The sequence below is a fragment of the Mobula birostris genome, chromosome 5 (assembly GCF_030028105.1).
Source record: "Mobula birostris isolate sMobBir1 chromosome 5, sMobBir1.hap1, whole genome shotgun sequence".
NCBI classification, from domain to species: Eukaryota; Metazoa; Chordata; class Chondrichthyes; order Myliobatiformes; family Myliobatidae; genus Mobula; species Mobula birostris.
In genome coordinates this window covers 159,122,360-159,149,861 of record NC_092374.1, presented here as the reverse complement: position 1 = coordinate 159,149,861, position 27,502 = coordinate 159,122,360, and the positions used below count along the sequence as shown (strand labels likewise).

General features: G+C 42.1%; 1 protein-coding gene across 3 annotated transcripts in view; it reads right to left on the bottom strand.

Annotated features, from left to right (window-relative positions):
* LOC140198006 (Krueppel-like factor 12) overlaps positions 1 to 27,502 on the bottom strand; it is a 304,097-nt gene that overhangs the window by 114,492 nt on the left and 162,103 nt on the right. The gene's annotated exons all lie outside the window — the stretch shown is intronic.

The following is a 27,502-nucleotide window of genomic DNA, read 5'->3' as shown; positions in this document are numbered from 1 at the left end:
AAGTTTTCCAACATTTTGTGTGTGCTACTCTGGATTTTCTAGCATCTGTACAATCTCTTGGGCTTAAACTTTCAATTCTTTTAAAATAAGCAAATAATTTACTAAAATAAGTTAATTTAGATTTTGAATGTGCCCCATTCTCTCCCACTAAGACTGGGCCAGATGGTGATAAGAATTAGCTGATCTTCTTAACTAATAGAGAAAATACAAACTGAATCAAAAATCTCTGGCTTTGAGGTTTGCTCTTCTACGGTTGAAGAAAATCAAAGCACTGGCCAGACTACTGGTCAGTGAATACCCACTCCTTTGGGGTATCCAAATGCCAGAACAAGAACAAAAAAGAAAATGCTCAATACTTCATTTCAATCAGGGCTCAGGAACTAAAGTCAGTAAACCCTGGGGTTAACAACTGGGGTTCACTAGCTGATTAGGAATCAATCTGTTTCTGAATATTTGTCGCATTTAATCAAATATTTCCATCACAAGAGGATCCATCATCTAACCTCAAATAATAAAACAGTAGCTAAACATAACTTGTTACTTATCCTTGTAGCTGTTTGGCAATTGGGAATACCTGTGGCATTTTGCTATAGAATTCAATTAAAAAAAGTTGTTTATATGCAAATACACACAATGGTTTTTATTAGCTCATGCTTTTTATTATGTTTGTTTCTGCTGCTAAAATAGGATAAACATTAAAAAAATATATTCAATGGGAAGTGTCCCAGAACATCCTTGACTTGTTTGTATGCTGTGGATGAACACATATGCCACTGCGATATGTTTCTCGGAAACTCTTTTCTATTTCAGTGGACAACTTATGTGGATACCTCAGTGAAATAATATGTTTTATTTGCTGTAATTAAAGCAGAGTTATTGATGTAAGTGAAGAATTATGAAATGATGGAAATAAGGCAAAAATCAGAGCATATTTTTCTTCTAATCTATATATTACAATTTGACATCTAATACAATGGCATTGCAATAAATACGCCTTAAAAATTTAACATTTAAATTAATGACTGATAGATTTGTGTCCATCATCTACCTTTGGGGCTTTTTCCAATTTGACTTTTTTGGTGGAATAAAACCCACCAACAAGTGTTCAACCAAACTGCCACTTTGGTAAAATAGATATCATTTCTACACAGAGGCTACAAATCTGCACAGATAATATCAAACTGTCCTTGAATCTATTAACCGAGTGTTATTCATAATGCAATTCGATAAGAGACAGCCTCAGTATCTCCTTCAAAGAAGCACATGATGTCACTATTCAAATATAAGCTACTTAATTTAATTAAAACATTCCTCAAGTTCTGCACAGACAGAATAAATTGAATGATTAAGATTCATCATAGCTCTTGGGAGCTGACTTTTAAAGCAATCTCAAGGAGAGATTCCCATTGAGTGCTATGAACTATGAGTGTCATTCCTTTCTGCTTAAATATTTGTTGCTTCACAGATTATTGATTAGAGTTCCATCCTTGAATAGCATTTCTCTCCATTTCAACAATCCCTAGCAGTACTCTTCAATTGAAAGACGTTTTCCCAGGTCAATGGCCTGTTGCTTGATTTTATTGACTCCAAGAATGCATCGAAAAGCTTGAAAATGTAAAAGCTACTGCCTGCCCACTCTACATACTCCCCCTCACCCTGGACCAATTCAGTGGTAAGAAAGTATAGTCAGGAGTTCAGATGCAGAATTTCCAAATAGGAAACAGGCTCACTTCCTGCACCTGCACTGAGTCAGTTACTGAGCACAGCTTGGAATGGTGTTTGAGGATGGAAGGCATTGCTCCAGAGTAGGCAGATCATCATCCATCAAAACTCCTGGACAGTCTGCAGCACTGTCTTCATTGGCAGCTGACTGGCCACTATCCAACAGTGAGATTCATTCTTGGTTAAGGATGCACAGACAACAGCAGCTGGCTTGTGTGCAACTGAATTTTGGAAGCAGGGCGTGCTGCGCAACCTCCATACAATGTGCTGTTTACTGTGCATGACTGAAGATCTTCTTTTTAAACTCATACTCTTATCACCAGTTCACTGTGTGTATCAGTTACAAATTTCCTTGCAGCAGCACGGTAACATTTTGAGGAGAGAAGCTGCAAAAATCCATGAGCACTTCCAAATGGAAGAACAAGGGAAGCAGTTTCCTTCCAGGTCACTGACCATATAAAATAATACTACGTTCCTTCATCATTATTGAGTTGAAATCTGAGACTCCCCTCTTAACAGGACTGAGGGTGCATTCACCACAAAGATAAGAAGGTCTAAGTGCTAGCATCTCACCATCTGCTCATAACTTGTCAGCAACTTACATGACCGCAAAGGAAGGGAAAATATACACATTTATGGGCAGATAAATGCAGAGAATATATTGCAAGTGTGGCCCAATCATGTGATATCATTACACTTCAATTTTATTCCTCTTCAAATAAACCTAATGCTTTGTCTGCACTTTCAACTGCTATGATATTATATTTTAGATCCTGCACAGTAACTCCATTCCGCAAGTGGTCCCCACGTTTCCAATTCCCTCATAGTCTAACGTCTCATTGGCCACAACCTTGAACATATTCCTTTCACAGCACCATCAATCATGGCTTCGATATGGCTGATTATTTTTTCTAACCCTCCCTCCATTCTATTTACCCCATAATATTTAACCCTCTTACCACATCAAGAACCTATCTATCTCTGCCTTAAATACACTCAATGATTTGGAGTCCGCAGCCCTCGGTAATGAATTCCACCAAAACTGGCTTAACAAATTGCGCCTCATCTCAGTTTCAAAGGGACGACCCTATATTTTGAGGGTAGACTCTACTACCAAGGGAAACAGCCTTTTCACATCCACTCCATCCAGGATTTGCAATATCCAAATGAATTGAAACACGAGTCGACTATTCAGTTCAGCAGATTTAAGAATCTCACTCTGAGCTAAAGGAGAATGTATGTCTGTTGGTATTACAACTGGTCATTTCTGCCTGTCATCATCGTGGTCCAGGTTTCTTTTCTGTATATTCTCTCCAAGACTGTGGTTTTCTCCTGGTGCTCTAGGTTCCTCCCACAATCCAAAGCTATACCAGTTAGCAGGTTAACTGGTCATTGTAAATTGTCCTGTGATTAGGCTAGAATTAAATTGGGGAATAGCTGGGCGGTACAGCTCAAAGGGCTGGAATGGCCTATTCCACACTGTACCGCAATAAAATACTCACCAACATCAGGCCATCTGTAAGATACAGGGCCTCAAGAATGCACTATACAATCACTAGTGCAGGTGTTTGTGCAACACTATTACAGCTCGGAGTTTGGAGTTCAATTCCGATGTCATCTGTAAGTAGTCTGTACGTCCTCCCCGTGGAATGTGTGGGTTTTACCTGCAGTTTTCTCTGATAGTCCAAGGATACACCGAGTATAGTGAAGGCTAGAGCTATGGCTTTTAGGTCCGGGGATACCAGTTGCTACACGGAATCCAGGCGTGAACTCCGGAAAGCCATTAAGGGCGCCAAGAGGCAATATCGAGCCAAATTGGAAGGCCAGGCTAACCAGAGGGATGCTAGTAGACTATGGTAGTGTCTAAATGAGATCACTGGGCGCAAAGAAAAGGCTGGGAATATCAATAACTGTGGCGCTTCTCTTCCTGACGAACTTAACATATTCTACGCAAGATTCGAACAGAAGAGGAGCGTCCTGCTCCCTCCGGATGAACCAGATCTGGTGGCATCGAGATTCATCGTCACCGAGGAGGATGTCAGAAGGGCCTTCCTGAAGATAAATCCAAGGAAGGCAACGGGCCCAGATGGCGTCCCGGGACGGGTTCTCTGGGCCTGTGCAAGTGAGCTAGCTGGAGTGTTTGCTGACATCTTCAACTGCTCCTTGCTTCAGTCTAAGATTCCCCTCGTGTTTTAAGAAGGCAACGATAATCCTGGTGCCGAAGAAGAGCAAGGTGGCATGCCTGAATGACTATCGACCTGTGGCTCTGACATCAATTGCTATGAAGCGCTTCAAGAGACTGGTTATGGCAAACATCAACCACAGCCTTCCAGTCAACCTCGACGCTTTGCAATTCGCCTACCGGAGCAACAGGTCAACGGCAGATGCCATCTCTCTGGCCCTACATTCCTCCTTAGAACACCTGGAGAATAAAGACACATATGTAAGGCTCCTTTTCATAGACTACAGCTCTGCCGTTAATAACATCATTCCAAATAAACTGATTCCTAAGCTCCGGAACCTGGGCCTTAGCACTCAGATCTGCAGCTGGATCTTCAACTTCCTCACAGACAGGACCCAGGCTATAAAAATAGGGTACAAGCTCTCCTCTACAATCACCCTGAGCACCGGTGCCCCACAAGGCTGTGTACTCAGCCCCCTGCTGTACTCACTGTACACCCATGATTGTGTAGCCAAGTTTCCATCAAACTCAATATATAAGTTTGCTGATGACACCACAATTGTAGGCCGTATCTCAGGTAATGATGAGTTTGAGTACAGAGAGGAAATTAAGAACCTGGTGGCATGGTGCGAAGACAATAACCTATCCCTCAACGTCAGCAAGACAAAGGAATTGGTTGTTGACTTCAGAAGGAGTAGCGGACCGCAAGACCCCATTTACATCGGTGGTGCGTAAGTGGAACAGGTCAAAAGCTTGAAGTTCCTCAGGGTCAATAAAACAAATGACCTGACTTGGTCCAACGCTTTTACTTCCTGAGAAAGCTAAAGAAATTTGGCCTGTCCCCTAAAACCCTCACTAATTTTTATAGATGCACCATAGAAAGCATACTTCTAGGGTGTATCACAACCTGGTATGGAAGTAGTTCTGTCTAAGACCAGAAGAAGCTGCAGAAGATCATGAACACAGTGCAGCACATCACACAAACCAATCTTCCGTCCTTGGACTCATTTCACACCGCACGCTGTCGGAGCAGTGCTGCCAGGATAATCAAGGACACCACCCACCCAGCCAATACACTTCTCGTCCCTCTTCCCTCCGGGAGAAGGCTCAGGAGCTTGAAGACTCGTACGGCCAGATTTGGGAACAGCTTCTTTCCAACTGTGATAAGACTGCTGAACAGATCCTGACCCGGATCTGGACCATACCCTCCAAATATCCGGACCTGCCTCTCGGTTTTTTTGCACTACCTTACCTTCCCTTTTCTATTTTCTATTTATGATTTATAATTTAAATTTTTAATATTTACTATCAATTTGTACTCCAGGGAGCGCAAAGCGCAAAATCAAATATCGCTGTGATGATTGTCCGCGCTAGTATCAATTGTTTGGCGACAATAAAGTAAAGTAAGTTAACTGGTCATTGTAATTTGCCCTGTGATTAGGCTTGGGTTAAACTGGGGACGACAGTGGTTGCTGGGGCGTTGCAGCTCAACACGCAGGAAGGACCTATTCCACACTTTACCAATAAATAAATAAACTTTGTGGTATACATTAGTGATAATAAACCTGATTCTGATGTCAGGGAACCAAGATTATATAGTCTAGACAGTACCAATTTCTGGGCATTCCCATGGCAACTTAGTCTTGCCAGTGCACTGCTGGACCAGGATTGGTGCCAGGTAAGTATGTCTGCCTTTGAGCCCTGCCAATTCACATTTGTGCCTCTGATGTAACCGGCTAAGCCTACAGTCCTCTGAACCCTCTTGCGATCCTGTGCATTGACGCATCCATACCAGAGGGTGATGCAACCAGTCAGAACGTGCTCCACAGTACATCTGTGGAAATTTGAATTGGACCAAGCGTTGATGAATCCTATTTATCAACACCTGGTTCATTACTATGCCTGAGTAATTCAAGTGCCTATATGAATGCTTCTGTATTGTTATGAAAGTTTCTCCCTCCACCACCCCTCTGGCAGTAGGATCTAGGACAGAACAGCAAGGCCCTTCAGCCCAAGATAGCTTTGCAAATATGATGTCAAACTAATCCATCCTGTCTACACATGATCAATTTACTTCCATTCCCAGCATATTCCTGTGTATCTATCTAAAAAATGCTTGAAGGCCATTATTGAAATTGCTTCTACCATAACCTAGCAGAACGTTCCCGGCTGCTACTGCCCGCTGTGTAAAAAAGCTTGCCACACACCAACATTTTCCTGCTCTCATATTAAAGCTATGCCCTCTGCTCCTCAACCATGTTCAGGTGAAAAAGTTCCTCATGTCCCCTCTGAAACTCAGTACTCTAAACCTATAGGCTCTAGTTGAAGCTATCTAAATGATGAGGGAGGAGATAGAGAGTTACTATCTACCCCCTTGTCATTTTGTGTAATTCTATCGGGTCTCCCCTCAGCTCTACTCAAAGGAACCCAACCTATCTAGTCTTCTCATAACTGTGATGCTCCCTCCCAGGCAAAATTATTGAAAATAAACTCCGCATCCTCTTCAGTCCCATCATGTCCCCAAGTGCATCATTCATGCTACACATTTTAAATATATAATTTGTCAGTAAATAGAAGCAACTGATTTCCACGTCTGGCAGTGCTGTGTATGCAAATGATTCACATGATTTGGAGAAAACAAATGTACTTTTCCATATGTGGCAGGAAGGCCAAGAGTGAGTCCCATGTCTAATCTCACATTGCAGTGCAGCTCACATAAGCCTTGCATCATTCTTATCTATAACGCAAAGTTTTGGCTTCCCCTGACTGAAAACAAGTGATATATGGCAGTCATTATTGAATTGTGACCAAGAATAAGAAGATACCAGCCTAGGATTGAATAAATTGACAGTCAAACTCAACCACTAAAGCATAAACTGGATGACAAATATCCCACTGCTGTTTAAAGCAGAGGTGATTTTGCAAATGTTTACTGATGTTTGAACTGAGTAAAATGTCTCCAACTGGCAGTGTGAATTTCAAAGCTAAGTCTGTTCCTACGGTGTTTCCGAACATGTCAGCATTTTGTTACTTTTTATATTCATCAAATGAGTAGTTGAAACTAAAGAGCAATTTTATACTTAACCGTGTTTACTTTCTACAGCCAATCATTATGCTGTATTCATATCAGTGATGTGATATGACAAAACTATAAGAACAGATCTAATTAATTTATTGTCAAGTGCACCAGAGTGCAAAGAAATTCCTTGCACAATTAATTATTTGTACAAACTAAATGCAGAAGGGTTCAAAAATGTGTCGATGTGGAGTTATACACATGTGACGCAAGGAATCCAATGGTACACGTGCAAGGTCAAAAGTCCAACTTTAAAAAATGGGCTAATTTTCTCCAAGCAAGGAAACAAAAAAATCAAAAAGATAAACAGTGGCCAATGATGGTTCTTTGGCTGTCCTCCATAAATAAGTTACTTATCCCGCCGCTGCCTGTGACCACATTGGTTTCCTCCGGGTGTTCCGGTTTCTGCCCACAGTCCAATGACGTATCGGTCAGTAGGTTAATCGGTCAATGTAAATTGTCCCATAATTAGACTAGGATTAAATCGGGGCGTGGCTCAATTTATATATAAATAAATAAAACAATGCTAATAAAATCTAATTCTGTGGGATATTTTGAGGCTTCCGAGATTACGAGACCTGACTTACGAAAAGCCAACTCCACCTCCAGCTGCACCAGTATTGATCTGCCGAGTACTTCAAGGCCTTCAGAGAGGCATCATCAAAAATAAAAGCAACAATTCACTTATAGAAATATTGGTAGAAATGACCAAAATTAGGTCTAATGGAGCACCTTAAAGGAAAGAAGAGGCTGTGGGTCGACAGAGGAACTGCTAAAGATTATGAAGTAGGCAACTGAAGGCACCAGCCCCGTGGAGGAGTGATTAAGTTTGGCGATGGTCATGAGGCTAGAACTGGAGGTGCACAGACACATTGTTGTAGTGGGGCCACAAAACAGGGTGGGTATTTCATTAAGAGGAGACCATAATCAAACCAAACCCCTTCTAATAAAGAAGAAACACTAACCTATGACTACGTTTTACTTTCTTGCTCTCAATCCTAAATTTTGCTTTGTTGATTGGTTTATTTTTTAAACGTGCTAGTCGGGGCAGCACAGTAATATAGTGGTTAGCACAACGCTTTACAGTACAGGCGATCCAGGTTCATTTCCCGCCACCACCTGTAAAGAGTTGATACGTTCTCTCTATGACCACGCGAGTTTCCTCCCAAAGCACAAAGACCTACTGGTTGGTAGGTTAACTGGTGATTGTAAATTGTCCTGTGATTAGGCTCAGATTAGATTCAGGGATCACTGTGCGGCATGGCTTGAAGGGCCAGAAGTGGCTATTCAATGCTGTATCTCAATAAATAGATGTAATTAATTTAAGTTTATATTACCTTTGTGATGAACTGTGCTGCTTCTGAAGAAAGCTAATTCTCATGTCATTTATACCTTGCACATGAATGCCTAGGACAAGAATAAACTTGAACTTGAACTCAAGAAGGTTGTTAATCATACCGAAGTTTCAGAAAGGACCACGGTATGGAGGAACCTAACAAAACTGCAGCCCCACTGGTGCTGGTTAATGAAAGATCAGCTGATATACAGCATGAACAGTATGATTTCACTGAAAAGCCTTATTAAACTCTATAAAGATCCAGTACTTAAATAAAATAGAGGCTGGAATAACAGCAATTCCCTTTTCTAAAAGGGCTTTTAAAGGACAGATTATCATTACTAAAATTGTTCTGAGCCAATAACTTGATTGTTTCATCCTAATGGTTCAATACAATGCCAGAATTATACAGTCTGGCCTCAACCACGGTACAGTAAGTGTACACAGCAGCACAGCAATAATCTCTCTCAGAGATTTAAGTTAACAAAATATTTTTGCAAGAAAATACAATTTTGTTGTGACAATGTGCTAAGTAGACTGAATGGTTCACTAATACCATATATTATAGCCCTAACTCTTGTTACTATGGCAACTGCAGCGTGGTTACACTACTGAGTTTCATTCACTAAAAGTGGTGTCTGAGCAAAGCTAATAAAAACATAACAATGAACCAAGGTTAAAAAAACAATGCAGAATAACTAACATGTCACAAATCCTAGGCAATTTTCACACCAATGAGAAAATAACAATGATGCACTGCTTTAAGCAATAAAAAAAACGTTCACCATAATAATCAAGAAGGGAGGTGGAAAAAGGTTAGTCATCACATCAAATTCAACTGTTTTCCTTCCTCCTTCCCTACCTCTGCCAGTAGCGGTGATAGACGCAGCATTTGCCAGCATTATAAGGTGTTTGGCAAGCTGCACCTGGTTTATAATCTCTTACAGCTTCCCACTCACTCTGGGCCACGACAACGTAATCACAAGACATAGGAGCAGAATTTGGCCATTTGGCCCATCGAGTCTGCTCTGCCATTCAACCATGGCTGATCCTTTTTTTCCCCTCCTCTCCTCAGCCCCATTCCCCAGCCTTCTCCCCGTAACGTTTGATGCCATGGCAGATCAAGAACCTATCAATCTCTGCCTTATATACACCCAGTAACCTGGCCTCCACAGTTGCCTGTGGTAACAAATTCCACAAATTCATCACCCACTGGTTCAAGAAATGTCTCTGCATCACTGTTTTAAATGGATGCCCCTCTATCCTGAGGCTGTGCCCTCTTGTCCTAGACTCCCCCACCTCTGTCTAGGCCTATCAATATTCAAAAGGTTCCACTGAGATTCCCCTCTCAACTTTCTAAATTCCAGCAAGTACAGACCCAGAGCCATCAAACATTCCTCCTGTGATAACTCTTTCATTTCTGGAATCATCTTGTGAACCTCCTCTCAACCCTTTCCAATGCCTAGCACATCCTTTCTCAAATAAGGAGCCCAAGACTATTCACAATACTCAAGGTGAGGCCTCACCAGTGCCTTATAAAGCCTCAGCATCACATCCCTGCTCTTGTATTCTCGACCTCTTGAAATGAATGCTAACGTGGCATTTGGCTTCCTCACCACCAACTTAACCTGCAAGTTGGCTTTTTGGGTGTTCTGCACAAGGGCTTCCAAGTCCCTTTGCACCTCAGATTTTTGGATTTTCTCCCCATTTAGAAAATAGTCTGCACATTTATTTCTACTACCAATGTGCATGTCCATGCCTTTTCCAACATTGTATTTCATTTTTTGCCACTTTCTTGCTCATTCTCCTAATCTGTCTCAGTCATTCTGCAGCCAACCTGTTTCCTCAACACTACCTGTCCCTTCACCAATCATATCATCTGCAAACTTGGCAACAAAGCCATCTATTCTATCATCTAAATCAGTGAAATACAACATAGAAAGAAGTGGTCTTAACACCAACCCTTGCAGAACACCCCAAATCACTTGCACTAAGCAGAAAAGGATCCTTTTATTCCCACTTACTGCCTCCTACCAATGCCCTAACCATGCTAGTAACTTTCCTGTAATGCCATGGGCTCTTAACTTGGTAAGCAGCCTCATGTGTGGCACCTCGTCAAAGGCCTTCTGAAAATCCAAATATACAACATCCACTGCAGCCCCTTTATCTATCCTACTTGCAATCTCCTCAAAGAATTCCAACTAGTTCATCAGGCAAGATTTGTCCTTAAGGAAACCACGCTGACTTTGTACTATCTTGTCCTGTGTCACCAAGTACTCCATAACCTCATCCTTAACAACTGACTCCAATATCTTCCCAACCACTGAGGTCAGGCTAACTAGTCTATAATTTCCTTTCTGCTGCCTCCCTCCTTTCTTAGATTGGAGTAACATTTGCAATTTTCCAGTCCTCTGGAACCATGCCGGAGTCCAATAATTCTTGAAAGATCATTACTAATGCCTCCACAATCCTCACTGCTACCTCTTTCAGAACCCTAGGATGCAGTTCATCTGGTCCGGGTGACTTATGTACCTTTAGGTCTTTCAGATTTTTGAGCACATTCTCCGTTGTAATAGTAACTGCACTCACTTCTCTTCCCTCACACCCTTCAACACCTGGCACACTGCTAGTATTTTCCACAGTGAAGGCTGATGAAAAGTACTTATTTAGTTCATTTGCCATCTCCTTGTCCGCCATTATTTCTCCAGCCTTATTTTCTAACAGTCCTATATCCACCTTTATCTCTTTTTTTTATATACTTGAAAAAGCTATTTCCGTCTACCTTGGTATTGTTTGCTAGCTTAAATACATATTTCATCTTTTCCTTCCTAATGATTCTTTTAGTAGCTTTCTGTAGGTTTTTGAAAGCTTCCCAATCCTTTATCTTCCCACTAATTTTTGTTTTAAAATTACCTTTGACTTCCTTTGTCAGTCACGGTTGTACTTTTGGAATACAGTCTATCCTGCACCTTCCTTATTTTTCCCAGATGCACAAGCCATTGCTACTCTGCTGTCATCCCCACCAGCATCTCCTTCCACTGCAATTTCTTTTCATCCACTGAAATACTGTTATGCCAAACTTTACTTTCTCCTTATCAAATTTCAAGTTGAACTCAATCATATTGTAATCAATGCCTCCTGAGGGTTTACTTTACCTTAAGTTCCCTAATCGCCTCCGATTCATTACATAACACTCAATTCAGTATAGCTGACCCTCTAGCAGGCTTAACAACAAACTGCTCTAAAAAGCCATCTTGTAGGCACTCAACAAATTCATTCTCTTGAGATCCATTACCAACCTGATTTTCCCAATCTACCTACATGTTAAAATCTCCCATGACTATCATAGCATTGCCCTTTTTGACATGCCTTTTCTATTTCCCATTGTAATCTGTAGTCCACATCCCAGCTACTGTTTGGAGGCCTGCACACAACTGCCATCGGGATCCTTTTACCTTTGCAGTTTCTTAACTTAACCAACAAGGATTCAACATCTTCCGATACTTTGTCACATCTTTCAAATAATTTGATGCCATTCTTTACCAGCAGAGTCACACCACCCCCTCTGCCTACCTTCCTATCCTTCTGATACAATGTGTAACCTTGAACATTCAGCTCTCAACTACAACCATCCTTCAGCCAATATTCAGTGATGGCCACAACATCATACCTAACAATCTGTAAAAATGCGTCAAGATCATTCACCTTATTTCTTGCATTCCATGCATTGTGATCAAGCAAAGTGCCACTCTAATCTTAATCTAGTTTCCATGGGTGTTTTATAACAAATACCATCTAGCACAGCTCCAACATCATATATAGGTTTGCTGATGACACCACTGTTGATGACTCAGCAGGCAGGAGGGAGATTGAAAATTTAGCTCAGTAGTGTAACAACAACCACCTCTCACTCAGTGTCAATAGGATCAAGGAACTGATTGTGGACGTCACGAGAGAGAAACCAGCGGTCCATGAGCCAGTAATCATCGGAGGATCAGAGGTAGAGGGGGTCAGTAACTTTAAATTCCTGGGTGTCACTACCTCAGAGGACCTATGGTGGACCCATTATATAAATATTATCATGAAGAAAGCATAACAGTGCCTCTACTTCCTCAGCAGTCTGCGGAGATGACATGTCATCAAAAACCTAAGTAAATTTCTATAGATATGTGGTGGAAAGTGTGCTGACTGGCTGCATTATGGCCTGGTATAAGAACACCAATGCCTTTGAATGAAAAATCCAATACAAGAAAGTGTATTTGGCCCAGTACATCACAGGTAAAACCCTCCCAACCACCTACATGAAACGTTGCCAAAGAAAAGCAGCATCCATCAAAGATTCTCACCACCCTGGCCATGCTCTTTTCTTACTACTTCTTAGGTAGAAGGTACAGATGCCTCAGGACACCCACCACCAGGTTCTAGAACAGTTACTACCCCTCAACCATCAGGCTCTTGAACAAAAGGGAACAGCTACACTCATTTAAGGATTCTGTTTTATTGTTATTTTGTGCTCGTTATTTATTGATATTTATTTATGCCTGCATCTGATGTTTACAGTTACTTTCCTATAGATTTGCTAAATATGCCCACAGATAGAGAATCTCAGGGTTGTACGTGGTGAATGTGTGTACTCTAATAATAAGCTTTTCTTTGAACTTCGATAATAAATGTTTGGTAGGCACAACATTAAGATTAGTGCAACAGCAAGAGTAAATTAAGGAATGCTGACATTTCAAGACCACTGCAATCTCCTTTTTTTGGAGACCCCCTCTATCCTGAGGAAAGAGTGAGCACTTTCAAGTTCCTGGTGTCAACATCTCTGGGGATCTATCCAAGGCCCAACATATTGATGCACCTATCAACAGCAGCTACATTTCACTAGGAGGCTGAGGAGATTTGGTACGTCACCAAAGACACTCGCAAATTTCTATAGATGTACCATAGAGAACATTCTAACAGGCTGCATCACCATCTGGGTAGCTACTGCAGAGGGTTGAAATAAGCCGCAGAGAGTTGTAAACTTAGTCAGCTTCATAACATGTAGTATTCATGACATCTCCAAGAAGTGATGCCTCAGTAAGGCGACGTCCATCACTAAGGACCCCCCTCACCCAGGCCATGCCTGGTTCTCATTGCTACCATCAGAAAGGAGGCACACACTCAATAATTCACAAAAAACTTCTTCCCCTCTGCCGTCTGTTTTCTGAATGGACTCATCAACACTACCTCACTACTTTGTTTTTAATCTTTATTTTTCCACTACTTATTTAAATTAAATAATGTTGTATGTGTGTATATATCTCACTGTAATTCAGTTTTTTCTATTATTATGCATTGCATTGTACTACTGTCACAAAGACAACAAATTTCATGACATATGCCGGTGATATTAAACCCGATTCTGATTCTACTTATCAGAGAGGCAATATCGATGAGCCTGACAATACTCTAAACGGAGAAAAAACAATCAGCATTATACATTTCCATTTTCAGAGCCCTACTCACGTTTTGTTCAGCTGTTCCAATTATCCTGCAGGAAGACAACAAAGTCATTCAGTACAGAAATGAGACTACTAATGAGACTGCTATGGTACAGAAAGAACAATATCATGAAGTAGAAATTTCTCCATTGATTGCCAATGCTAAATATGCGATGCAGTAGCAGATGTGCACGGGGACACGAATTTTGGAAACAGGCGTATAAACAGCACATACTTCTATATCCTGCCTTCATTCGTAATCAAGGACAAACTTCCACCTCACTAGAACATCAGACATACAAGTGGAGGCGGGCCTTTTGGCCCATTAAGTCTGCTCCACGACTCAATAAAGATCATAGCTGGTCTTTTAGCTCAGCAGCAGATTGCCATGTGAGCTCCATCACACAGTTATGCAAATACCTTAAACCACACTTATCTGTCTTGAGTATACTCAAAGGATGAGCCTCCATGGTGCTCTTGACTGCAGGACTTCTGGGTGAAAAATTTGCCCTCTCATCTCAATTTCCAATGGCTGTCTTTATTTTGCAACTCTGACCCTGGTTATAGACATCCCAGCTAGAGGAACCATCATCCCTACATCTATCCTACGTGCCCCGTATGAATCTCATGTTTCAATGGGATCTCCTCTCACCCACTACAGAACACCGGCTCAGCCTGTATAACCTCTCCCGTACAACAAACATGTCACTTCTGATACCCACAGTGAATCTATTGTGAATGCATCCTTATAACATTAGCGAGATCAGGCCTGTTGTCGCACCAGAATGGATTTTATTGGAGCAAGACAAATCTACCCTTGTATTCGAACCTTGGTGCAATGAAGGTCACCTGCATGCTAACTTTTAGTGACTTACCGGTACATACAAGATCACCTCAGTCCCCTTGAACATCAACACCTTTTTAGACCATAAGACAAAGAAGCAGAAGTCGGCCATTCGGCCCATTGAGTCTGCTCCGCCATTTTATCATGAGCTGATCCATTCTCCAATTTAGTCCCACTCCCCTGCCTTCTCACCATAACCTTTGATGCCCTGGCTACTCAGATACCTATCAATCTCTGCCTTAAATACACCCAATGACTTGGCCTCCACTGCCGCCCGTGGTAACAAATTCCATAGATTCACCATCCTCTGGCTAAAAAAATTTCTTCGCATCTCTGTTCTGAATGGCGCCCTTCAATCTTTAAGTCATGCCCTCTCATACTAGACTCCCCCATCACGGGAAACAACTTCACCACATCCACTCTATCCATGCCTTTCAACAGTTGAAATGCTTCTATGAGGTTCCCCCCCCCCCCCCGCCGATTCTTTTAAACTCCAAAGAATACAGTCAAAGAGCGGACAAACGTTCCTCATATGTTAACCCTCTTATTCCCGGAATCATTCTAGTGAATCTTCTTTGAACCCTCTCCAACGTCACACATCCTTTCTTAAATAAGGAGCCCAAAACTGCCCACAGTATTACAAGTGAGGTCTTACCAGTGCCTTATAGAGCCTCAACATCACATCCCTGCTCCTATACTCTATTCCTCTAGAAATGAATGCCAACATTGCATTCGCCTTCTTCACCACCGACTCAACCTGGCGGTTAACCTTCAGGGTATCCTCGTACAGGACATAAATTAAATAATAGTCTGCCCATTTATTTCTTCTACCAAAGTGCATAACCATACACTTTGTATTTCATTTGCCACTTCTTTGCCCATTCTCCCAATCTATCCAAGTCTCTCTGCAGACTCTGTTTCCTCAGCACTACCGGCCCCTCCACCTATCTTTGTATCATCAGCAAACTTAGTCACAAAGCCATCTAGATAGATAGAATAGATAGATAGATATACTTTATTAATCCGGAGGGAAACTTGGTTTTGTTACAGCCGCACCAACCAAGAATAGAGCGTAAATATAGCAATACAAAAACCACAAACAATCAAACACCAAAATGCAAACTATACCAGATGGAAAATAAGTCCGGGACCAGTCTATTGGCTCAGGGTGTCTGACCCTTCACGGGAGGAGCTGCACGTTCGATGGCCACAGGCAGGAACGATCTCCCGTGCCACCAGGTGTTGTATCACAGTGAAATGTGGCCGAAGTCCAACAGTAAAAAGTTCAATATCCAGTCTGCAAACACGTTCCTCGATCGTAATATGCCCCGGATTGCACCATCCGCTTTTAGCCAGAACAGTAAGCACCCAATTCCTTTACGCTTACCGCTCTCAGTGCACTTCCAGTCAGCCGGAATGGTATTACCCACCGAACTCCACTTCTCCAAAAGTCTCTGTTGTCTCGACCCAGTACTCTTTCCTCAGCTTCGTGATCCCCCTCTGTGTGTTTTCCTCCGGATTTCAGCAGGGGTGCCCACCGCTCTGTTCGCTAAGCCGGCCGGTGTTTGCTGGTCCGTGGAATACACAATGCGACCTTGCTTCTGTCCCACGTGTCGGGATGTAACCATTTCCAGCACTAAAGAAAACCCAAATAAAACACTCTCTACCAGCGTGTTAGAGAGGGTGCAGCTTCGACGTGTTGCCGTGAGAAAAAAAAACCAAAAAATAATGTAAATTAAAAAGTAAGAAGAAGAAAGTAAGAATAGATCGGAACAGCTGTACCAGGCTGCATGCATGACCAATGCATGCGCACTAGACAAATCTATTCCATAATCCAAATCGTTGATATACAATGTTAAAAGTAGCGGTCCCAACACAGACCCCTGTGGAATACCACTGGTAGCCGGCAGCCAACCAGAATAGGATCCCTTTATTCCCACTCTCTGTTTCCTGCCAATCAGCCAACGCTCTATCCACGTATGTAACTTTCCCGTAATTCCATGGGCTCTTATCTTGTTAAGCAGCCTCATGTGTGGCAGTTTGACAAAGGCCTTCTGAAAATCCAAATATACAACATCCACTGCATCTCCCTTGTCTAGCTTACTTGCAATTTCCTCAAAAATTGCAATAGGTTTGTCAGGAAGGATTTTCCTTTAAGGAAACCATGCTGAGTTCTGCCTACCTTGTCTTATGCCTCCAGGTACTCCGTAACCTCATCCTTGACAATCGACTCCAACAACTCCCCAACCACCGATCTATAATTTCCTTTTTGCTTCCTTGCCCCCTTCTTAAACAGCGGAGTGACATTTGCAATCTTCCAGTCCTCTGGAACCATGCCAGAATCTATTGACTTTTGAAAGATCTTTCACCATTAAAAAAAAATTCCCCCAGAAGTTGATGATCCCACATTCTTCTCACAATAGGGAAACAAGACAAGTGAGCTAATACTAGATCTGTGTTCTCTTTCTCTAAGGCCCAACACAAGCTTGAGGAACAGATCCTGTCTTGGCATTCTGCAACCTTCTGGGCTTAATACTGAATTCTACAATTTCTGATAACTTGATTTCTTGTTCTGTACCAGTCATCTGAAATATCAGCTCAACATTTTTATACCATTCTTTTTTCTCTACAGAAGAGCAGGATATATCCAACCCGACCTGCCAGGTATATCTTCTTTTGCTCTGCATTTTGCAACTCACACAATCTTTTGTTGAGCTTTTTCTGTCTATGTTCTCCCTCTCTAACTGCTCCCAATCAATCACTGATCAGATAAGCTTATCTACAGTTTATCCCCATGGTTACCTTTGGTTTTTTTTCCCCAGCAAAGACAATCCCCTCACACGTCTTCCCAAATACTACAATCTTCTTTCTGAAAAGCAATCTGCCAGAGGAATCCAGAAGTTCTGCAGGTTTTTCACCCAAAACATCAACAATACCTCTCCCACCACCACTGAGTTCCTCCAACAGATTTTTTGCTGTTCCAGTGTCCAGCAACTGCAGTTTCATGTATCAAGATTCTTTTACCTCATTCTCATCTCTACTGAAAGGTCTCCAATCTGAAACATTAAATCTGTTTCTCTTCCCACAGATGCAGCCTGACCTGCTGATTATTTCCAGCATTTCCTGTTTTTGCTTTAGATTTCCAACATCAGCAGATCTTTTGACTGTGCAAATGCTGCTTTTTTCAAACAATGCGACAATAAGTGCAAACATTAATAAGGTCTGAAATTATATAATTCATATAAAAATATAAAATTAATATACGTAACATGTTAATATAAACGAGGTCGAAACTTTGACATCTTTCCCGTAGATGCTGCCTGAACTTCTGAGTTCCTCTGGAATTTTGTGTATGTTGCTTTGGATTTCCAGATTCTGCAGATTTTCTTGTGTTAGTGCAAATATTAGTTGTAAAGCCTAGACAATAATTGAATTCTTATCAATGAATGACGAATCTTTCAACTCAAAGGAAAGTTTAGTTGCACGAGAAACACATCAGTAGTCACTTATAAGTGAAGTGCAGACAGTGGATGCCAATGTACAGAGAGTCAGGAGAGTGAGAAAGTGCACAGTGACATCACTTGATACATTAGCACTAAGCTTACTTGGACTAGGATGATGGAATCCTTATTAAAATTTGTTCACAGGATATGGATTGCACTAATCATGCCAAGATTTATTGTCCACCCTTGAATTACCCTTGAATCTATTGATTTCCTTGAATAATTCAATGCTCTGGGACTGGGGTCACTTGCAAGTCAGGCACATGGTGGGGAAAGCAGATTTCTTGCCCTGGAGCCAGATGGGTTTTTTGACATCCCGGTCATTTCAGGGTCATCTTTACTGAAGCTAGATTTTTAATTCCAAATTGATTTAACTACATGAACTTAAATTCCCTAGCTTCTGAGGTGGGATTTGGACTCAGCTCTCCAGATCAATAACCCAAGCCTTTGCATGCTAGTCCAGTCTATTAACTACGATGCAAGCATGTATATTAAGCAGGTCATTTCTCTTGTCTTTTGTTTGACATTATCCTTTATCATATTGCAGTCAACAGATTTCACACATCCCAGTGCTCTATCTTTTAGCGAAAGTGAGCAGCTCCTGGAAACCAAGTGCTACGATGGTTTTGGGGATAAGGTGGTCAAAGCTGCGACAATCTAATTGTACATCTGGGACAAATAATAAGACATACTGTACACCTCCTACACTAGCCCAGGGTTAAAGCAAGCACTGGGCTGGACTGCCAAGCTTCTAGCTCACTGTAGCCACTGGCAGCAAGAGGCAACAGATGGGATATCATATCGCAAGAAATTACAATTAAGGCTTTGGATAAATGGCATACTCAGAGCACACTACATGTAAGCTGGACTATCCCACCCTGGGGACACATGGGAGGAAATGCCTGCAGTAGAAGAGAATTTGCAAAAGATCCAGATGTTCAGATTAGAATTTTCCAGGAATTGGAAAACTCCCCAGAGGGAGTGAAGTAGAAGAAACAAGCCAGCAGGCTAGGCAATCTCACGTGAAAATGGAGGCTGAGAATTAGAAAAGGAGACACTACGCATTTTTGCTTTCAAAAATTTATCAGCTGGTCTTCATCGTATGAGGTGGATTCAGAAACTGAGCACCAGGCACAACCAGCAGTGATATACTTGTGCAGGGATATCTTTGGGGATCAGAATAGGACCGAGGGTAGGGGAGGCAGGATTTAGTACATGAGGAGCTATTATCGTGAAGGTAGTAATGGTTTTGTGAGAGAGAGAGCCAAGATTCTCAAGTAGACCTGTTGTGTGATAAAGATGAACCCTTGATCTCTCAACCTAACTTGCTGTAGCCCTTGCACCTTATTTGTCAACCTGCTCTGCACTCTCCCTATAACACCTTGTACCACCTTGACATACTTACGTTTGTAACGATCTGTATGGATGATTATGCAAAACTATTTTTTCCACTATCTCAGGACAGGTATCAATAATAAACCATTTACCAAAGGAGCATCAAAGGATTATAGAGCCTGCTGCAAGATACAAGGGGACACAGGAGACAACAGATGCTGGAATCTGGAGCAAAGAATAAACAAACTGTTGGAGTAAACAGCAAGTCAGGCAGAATTTGGGTAGGGAAATGGGCAATTGATGTTTTGGGTTAAGACCCTTCATTTACAAGGATGTTGCCTGGATTATGAGAATAGGTTGAGCGAACTTGGCCTTTTCTCCTTGGAGTGACGGAGGATGACAGGTGCCCTGATAGAGGTGTATAAGGTCACGAAGGGCATTGATCGTGTGGGTAGCCAGAGGCTTTTGCCCCAGGGCTGAAATGGCTAATACGAGGGGACCTAACAGTCTCTGCTTTAAATATATCCAATGATCTAACCACCACAGCCATCTGTGGCAAAGAATTCCACAGATTCACCACCCCCTGGCCAAAGAAATTCCTTCTTATATCTGTTCTAAAAGGATGTCCTCCTATTCTGAGGATGTGTGCTTTGGTCCAAGACTCTCCCACTCATGGAAACATCCTCTTTGCATCCATTCAGTCTAAGCCTTTCAATAATCAGTAGTTTTCAATGAGGTCCCCCTCTCATTCTCCTGAGCTCCAGCGAGGAAAGGCCGAGAAGCATCAAACTCTCCTCATACATTAACCTTTTCAATCCCAAGACCTTTCTTATAAACGTCCTCTTCACCTTCTCCAATGATAGCACATACTTTCTTAGATATGGTGGCCAAAAATGCTCACAGTAGCTGGAATCATCCTTGATGTAAGGATTTACCACCAACATGCCACCAATAAATTCCTTGCTCAAAGGATCCCCCTCCACAATAGACCATATACTTCCCACCTCTTCCAATTAAAGAAATAGTCCTATTCTCACTTTCAAAGACATAAACCTGTTATTCCATGCTCCTATCATCTGGGCCTGGGTTTCCTCCCCAAGTACAGCTTCTCTGAATTTTGATGCTGTGGTTTTCATTCCTGTGGACCCCTTGGCAGTCTCTCTGGCAGACGAGAAAACCAGCAGAAATCTCTCTAAAAGCTCTATCATTTGCTGAACCAGAGCATTAGTCCTGCTAGCTAAACGACAAAATGACAACAGGCTGAGTTCATCCAACACCCAAAGGAAGACACCTGGAAATCAAAAGTAAAGATCCCTAATTGCTGGATATCTTATAAAGCTGTGTAAAGGTGCCAAATAACCCCAAGAGCTGGGGTTATTTGGCATCTCTCCCAGTACTCAATAGGTCTGTATTATGTACAGAGACGTAAAATAAGCTACTATTGAAAATGTGGTTTGCACAAAATCCAAATAATTGTTTGTGCTTAATTGCTATGATTTTATGCACCATATTTCTCAGTAAAAATGATGGAAAAGCCTGAACGTTTCAACCTCACCTTAGATCCAAATTGTCACCACTACAGTGAGCAAATGTAGTCTGCAAATGCCTCCAGCATAAGACCAGACAAATCAAATTAAAGAAATATAATTTTGTTTTTAACATTCCACGAGACAAACATAAAAGTCACATAGAAATAGAGGCTAAAGAAACACTCTCACTCTGAGTTGGGATCATATACCTAAAATGCATCAGCAGCGATTCTGCTTGCTGCCAGACCTTAGTCCATTCTCCAATTTCTACAGAACTGAGAGTGTACTCAGGGTCTGCTAAAGCCAGATAGAGAGGTGCAAATCAAGCTCGCTAAAGCTATGCGGATTTCAGAAATAAGAATTCAAGTGGTTCCTCAGCCTTTGCTTTGTTGGCAGCCAGAACTTGCAAGACTGGGCAGAGATGGTCCAACACCTGCTCAAGATAGAGAAGTCTCATCTGTCAAATAGGAAACTCAAAGCTGAGGTTAGGTCCTTTGTTGCCTGGGAGATGGCTTGTGCAAGAGCCAGGAGCTTCCTGGCAGGTGCAGAGGGAAAAACTGGTAGTTCTACTTAAAACATTTCTCAGAACCATCTGAGCCAAAACGTTATGATGATAACAGCATAATCAAAGAATGCCTCATGAACAAATTATGCCGATAAGTCTAATTATATGTTGGCACTGGCTTATCATTACCACAGACAGAATAAACCATATCATTTAGGATTTATACATCACTGATCTGTTTTCTTACACTGGTTTGGAAAGATATCAGACAAGCATCATTTGGGAAATATAAATCTAAATAAATAAACTCCTGAGGCTGCTGCCTTAACTGTGTAGGAATAGACTTGCTGGGCCAAATAGCCTAATTCTGCTCCTATGTCTTATGAAAATAGTTTTTAAATTTTAACTATGTTGCACAAAACATGATTGAACCCTTCTTATTTTCAATCATAGAAAATTACTAATACCTGAAATAATAATACATTCAAAAATTTAATTCAAAGCTTGCTATTACATTACAATAGATGAAAATATGACGATGAAAGATTTAAGACACCATTATGATAGCGAACAGATTCATCACAAGTTCCATATCCTTTGTGCGTCTGTAAGTTATAGTTATTGTAAGAAATAGTAGTTGATTGCAATTAAATGATGCTTTAGTAGGGGCCAGGCACCTACTTACTATCTGCATTGTATTCTGTGTTGTTACTATTACTGCCCACTAAGCCACCGGCATTCCGGGCAGCAATAAAGGTCCTCCATCTCTGACAGTGTTCAGGGCTCCTTCACCATGTCAGTATCTTCCTCTCAGTTTTCGCTACTGCCAGCCATGCAAATAGTGGGTAGAGACTCGGGAATACCGACGCACTCAGATATAGAAGGATTCTTCATTGCTGTTTCCGTAACTATTGTGTTTTACCAGTCTGGATTGTTAGCCCTGAGGTAAAGCCCAGAACCTGGAGGACCAGTGCATCTCTCTTAGTCTATCCTCTACCCATTGAACTGTTCGACATGGGTGACTCTACCAAAAGCCAAAGCAAAAAGCCCCGACTCCGGCCAATATAGCTCTCCGGACAAACCATGACAAGGTATTCTGTGCTGCGCGCTTACTGTGCTAACTAGTCACGAGTGGGGGTGGGGGGCGTGGTAAAAGCAAACAGGATAAGTTAAATACACGTGCTTTGTACGGGAACAATTTGGTGCTGGGGGCTGACGGATGTCATCTTTTGTTGACCACTTAGTTACGTTCAAGTATGCTTAAATTCCATCGCTTCAAAGTTGCATGTTTGCTAATTGCTAACAAACGATCAAATGCGTTTCATCAACATTTGGAACAAACATTATCGGCGGGTGCATTAAACAAGTATAACAAATCCATGGGGTCTCCAGCAGTGGCAATTAGTTGGATTAGAATTGACTGCTACCTTTTGTTTTGAAATACAAATATATTTTTGGCAGCATGAAATATATCAAACATTGAGATATGCATCCCTGAGCTGCTTTAATAAATGGAAATCTTTTCCAAAACTTTGCCCAATACCCTTCCAAACCAATGTAAAACAACATGGAAGATTAGATGGCTTACTGAATTAATATCTTCCCCACTTTTGGCTCATGGAGCTCAATGGAGTTGAACTTAGTCAACTGAAATCTCCGCACTGCTGACTTATGGGAAAAGAGCCAAAACCATCTTAACCTACTGCTGAAGTAAAAGCCACTTGGAAGCTCGCTGCAACTGATAACAAATCAGGAATTTCATTTCAAGAGACACAAGGACGGGTATAAAACACATTCTGAGGAGAGCAATGAAGGGGTTGCTTTAAGGTTGCCCAATCAGTGTACATGAGAAAGAGGCAAAGAATTTTTATTGTAATGGGAGCTTGTGGATGATGCTGGGCCATAAAACTTTAAGTAATGCTCTAGAGTAATTTTTTGATTCATATAACAATTGCAAAAAGCACAATAGATAGTTTTAATATAGACCTCTGGCATTTTGGTATATGTAACACCCTGGGAAAGGTGTCACTGCTAATGTAATGGTCTTTCTATAGAAGCAGTGTTTAGGTGATGGTTAGAGATAACGGGGGCTTTAGAATGTGAGCCATCCAATGATGGGAAGGTGTTTTCGTGTCATGTCCCTGACACTGGGTGACCTGGGTCTTTTGTTCGGCGGGAGATGGAGAGAGAAAACGCCGGAGTGGAGAGGTCATAGGGCTGGACTTGGAGTGGGGCCGGGAGACAATGAAACCTGGTGAAATCGATGGAGGATTGGCAAAGGGGAAACCATAAATTCCAACTTGCGCACATTAGACTGTTTCATTAAAATGGGCTCTTCATTTTTGCTTTTCCTTTACTAACCCTCTAGTCAAATTAAGAACATAGAACAGTACAGCACAACACAGGCCCTTCGGCCCACAATGTTGTGCCAACCATTGAACCCCACCTCCCATATAACCCCCCCACACCTTAAATTCCTCCATATACCTGTCTAGTAGTCTCTTAAACTTCACTAGTGTATCTGCCTCCACCACTGACTCAGGCAGTGCATTGCACACACCAACCACTCTGAGTAAAAAACCTTCCTCTAATATCCCCCTTGAACTTCCCACCCCTTACCATAAAGCCATGTCCTCTTGTATTGACCAGTGGTGCCCCGGGAAAGAGGCACTAGCTGTCCACTCTATCTATTCCTCTTAATATCTTGTATACCTCTATCATGTCTCCTCTCATCCTCCTTCTCTCCAAAGAGTAAAGCCCTAGCTCCCTTAATCTCTGATCATAATGCATACTCTCTAAACCAGGCAGCATCCTGGTAAATCTCCTCTGTACCCTTTCCAATGCTTCCACATCCTTCCTATAGTGAGGCGACCAGAACTGGACACAGTACTCCAAGTGTGGCCTAACCACAGTTTTACAAAGCTGCATCATTACCCATGACTCTTAAACTCTATCCCTCGACTTATGAAAGCTAACACACCATAAGCTTTCTTAACTACCCTATCCACCTGTGAGGCAACTTTCAGGGATCTGTGGACATGTACCCCCAGATCCCTTTGCTCCTCCACACTACCAAGTATCCTGCCATTTACTTTGTACTCTGCCTTGGAGTTTGTCCTTCCAAAGTGTACCACCTCACACTTCTCCGGTTGAATTCCATCTGCCACTTCTCAGCCCACTTCTGCATCTTATCAATGTCTCTCTGCAACCTTTGACAATCCTCTACACTATCTACAACACCACTAACCTTTGTGTCGTCTGCAAACTTGCCAACACACCCTTCTACCCCCACATCCAGGTCGTTAATAAAAATCATGAAAAGTAGAGGTCCCAGAACAGATCCTTGTGGGACACCACTAGTCACAACCCTCCACTCCAAATGTACTCCACCCACCATGACTCTTCCCTTTCTGCAGGCAAGCCAATTCTGAATCCACCTGGCCAAACTTCCCTGGATCCCATGCCTTCTGACTTTCTGAATAAGCCTACCGCATGGAACCTTGTCAAATGCCTTACTAAGATCCATATAGATAACATCCACTGCACTACCCTCATCTATATGCCTGGTCACCTCCTCAAAGAACTCCATCAGGCTTGTTAGACACCATTTGCCCTTCACAAAGCCATGCTGACTGTCCCTGATCAGACCATGATTCTCTAAATGCCCATAGATCATATCTCTAAGAATCTTTTCCAACAGCTTTCCCACAGACACAAGGCTCACTGGTCTATAATTACCCAGACTATCCCTACTACCTTTTTTGAACAAGGGGACAACATTCGCCTCCCTCCGATCCTCCGGTACCATTCCCGTGGACAACGAGGACATGAAGATCCTACCCAGAGGCTCAGCAATCTCTTCCCTCACCTCATGGAGCAGCCTGGGGAATATTCCGTCAGGCCCCAGGGACTTATCTGTCCTAATGTATTTCAACAACTCCAACACCTTCTCTCCCTTAATATCAACATGTTCCAGAACATCAACCTCACTCATGTTGTCCTCACCGTCATCAAGTTCCCTCTCATTGGTGAAAACCAAAGAGAAATATTCATTGAGGACCTCGCTCACTTCCACAGCCTCCAGGCACATCTTCCCACTTTTATCTCTAATCGGTCCTACCTTCACTCCTGTCATCCTTTTGTTCTTCACACAATTGAAGAATGCCTTGGGGTTTCCTTTACCCTACTCGCCAAGGCCTTCTCATGCCCCCTTCCTAGATAGATAGATAGATAGATAGATAGATATACTTTATTGATCCCAAGGGAAATTGCTTGCTCTCCTCAGCCCCTTCATAAGCTCCTTTCCTGCTAACCTATATTCCTCAATAGACCCATCTGATCCTTGCTTCCTAAACCTCATGTATGCTGCCTTCTTCCACCTGACTAGATTTTCCACCTCAGTTGTCACTCACGGTTCCTTCACCCTACCATTCTTTATCTTCCTCCTCACCAGGACAAATTTATCCCTAACATCGATCACACGTCCAAAGTACATTTCCCTGCAAAAACAATCCCAATTCACACCTGCAAGTTCTAGCCTTATAGCCTCATAATTTGCCCTTCCCCAATTAAACATTTTCCTGTCCTCTCTTGATTCTATCCTTTTCCATTAAAATTAATTATAAAGCTAAATTGTTCGATTGTATATGGTGTAGTGTCTGTTATTTTGTGGTACTGACTTGTAACGGGAGCAAATCACGCAGCATGCACACAAACAGGGGATTTCGGGTGAGTTACACCTCAATCTCACACGTTTGGTGGGGCCAGAAATTGTCCTCTCTAGACTTACGCAGCTGACAGAACCCGAGGGTCACATATAACTTTACATTATTTCAAAACTGTCTATTTATCTGATGACAGTGGTTGGGAGGGAGATAATGCCGAAAATTTGATGCTCAGGTACACATGTGTACACCAATCTTGGTGCACGTGGAAAACCTGGATATCAACGTTCATAGTGAATTTATTATCAAAGTACATGTATGTCACCATATGCAATCCTGAGATTTGTTTTCTTACGGGCATACTCAAATCCATAATAGAATAATAACCATAATAGAATCAATGAAAGACTGCATTAGGGCCGGCTGGTGGCGCAATGACATTGGTGCCAGACCCAGGAGCAGGGGTTCCCGTGTTCTAAACCAGTCAGGTCCGCTCCCAAGTATGCTTTCCATCCGTACTGGGTTGAGTGTCGAGATCGCAACTCGACCTCATAAAATAAAGGGAAAAACACTGAGAAAATGTCTGTGTTAGGAGTGGCACGCCACACAGTCACTCTCTCTCGCTCTGCGCCTTGTAAAAGCCATGAAAAAGACATCATCACAGACGCACGCACGCACACGCAGAGACTCGCATGCACGCAGGCACACGCCAAAAAAAAGGAAGACTGTACTAACTTCAAACAGTGCGCAAAAGACAACAGTGTGCAAGTACTAAATAAATTATTAAGCAATAAATATCAAGAACGTGAGACGAAGAGTCCTTGAAAATGAGTCCATATGTCGTGAAAACATTTCAGTGATGGGGCAAATGAAGTTGAGTGAAGTTATCCCTTTTGGTTCAAGAGCCTGATGGTTGAGGGGTAATATTTGTTCCTGAACCTGATGGTACAAGTCCTGAGAGTCCTGTACCTTCTTCCTGATGGCAGCAGCGTGAAGAGATCATATCCTAGGTGGTGGAGGGTCCCTCTTGTGTGATAATATTCCATGTAAATGTGCTCTATGGTGGGGAGGGCTTTACTTGTGAGGTACTGGGCCACATCCACTACTTTTTGTTGGATTTTCCATTCAAGGACATTGGTGTTTCCATATGGGGCTGTGATGCAGCCAGTCAATATACTCCCCATCACACATCTACAGAAGTTTGTCAAAATTTTAGAAGTCATGCTGAATCTTCACAAAGGCTTTTGTGCTTTATTCGTAATTGCACTTGCGCGCTGAGCCCAGGACATGTCCTCTAAAATGATAACACTGAGGAATTTAAAG